We start from the raw sequence: 1454 nt of genomic DNA, 5'->3' as shown, positions 1-1454 counted from the left end.
CTTGTCTTGTCTTGTCTTGTCGTGTCTTGTCTTGTCTTGTCTTGTCTTGTCTTGTCTTGTCTTGTCTTGTCTGTCGATCTATCGATCTAATGTTTATTTTTGTGTATATTTATTTTGCAGGATGGGTATTACAGGACACAGTTTAGTATGGCTAAATTAAGAGAGGGAAATATAAGAAATCAGCCTTTTTCACACCAAAAATAAATGATTGTGTTAAATATGTCAGACTGATAGGATGTAGATGAACATTTATTAGAGGTTGACCTTTTGTAGGCACATATTCAGTAGGCTATTGGAAGGAAAGAAACTAAAATTTTAATATGTATTAATCTTTGTTTCTATGCCATATGCTGAATATCATCTGCTGTTCTCAATTATATTGTATAATTATTCAGATGTGCCCAATGCAAATCGAAGCCAAATTTTGTGGTGGTCAGACTGCTTTGCCTGCACCCGTCCTTCCTGTGCTAATGCACCCTGGATGTCCAGAGGTTTTATTTGACTAGCACACATACCACCCAAACACATTACGAGGAGATGGAGTCCTGAGAAAGACTGCACCTCATTCACAAGACAAATATAGCTCGCCTGACATTCACATGCACCATGCGCCTTAATTGGAATATGGCTGTTTAACATGCAGCAGATAACACAGTCAGCATAAGCGTGCTGCTGTTGATGAACTTCAGTGCTCTCTGTTAATTTTGCTGAAAACATTCGAACACCTCCAGCGGTCCTTGCCTTGAGCCAAACGTCTTCTCGTTTCCTTAGCAACCCAGCAGTCGGTTTCCTCTGATAGTGAGAATACTTACATGACCCTGACATTTTACCCACAGATCCGACGGATTAAAACCTCGGATAATCAGGAGAACCTACAGTATTCTGTTTGTGAATCCAAACATCTCATAAACCATGAAAGCTGTTATGGGTATTAAATAATAAATCACAATGCATCCATATAGACCGATACAAAAGTGATTTAATTGGACAAACACACAACTATAATTCCTTTTGAAGAAGATTAATGGTACATTTTCATGTCCTCATCCTAATATACTGGAGAAAATACTGAACTGACTATTTTTTAAAAGATGGAGTCATGTTAATTAGTTTTCTTTAAAGGGGTCATATGATGCGATTTCAATTTTTCCTTTCTCTTTGGAGTGTTACAAGCTCTTGGTGCATAAAGAAGATCTGTAAAGTTGCAAAGACTAAAGTCTCAAATCCAAAGAGATATTCTTTATAAAAGTTAAGAGTCAACCACGCCTACCTAAAACGGCTTGTTCTAACACGCCCCCACATGTCTACCTCACGATGTGGGAAGATTTGCATAACGCCGCCCAAATGTTCACACAAATAAAGAAGTAACTTTTATTCTCGCTGCCATGTCGTGAAGGCACTGTGTGTTTCGTTGTGAAAGCGAAACTACTTTGTTTGGTCTTCCAAAAGAGGAC

This window comes from Sinocyclocheilus anshuiensis, unplaced genomic scaffold (genome assembly GCF_001515605.1).
Source record: "Sinocyclocheilus anshuiensis isolate Anshui unplaced genomic scaffold, SAMN03320099.WGS_v1.1 scaffold1083, whole genome shotgun sequence".
Lineage (NCBI taxonomy): Eukaryota > Metazoa > Chordata > Actinopteri > Cypriniformes > Cyprinidae > Sinocyclocheilus > Sinocyclocheilus anshuiensis.
Note: the sequence above shows the minus strand (reverse complement) of the source record.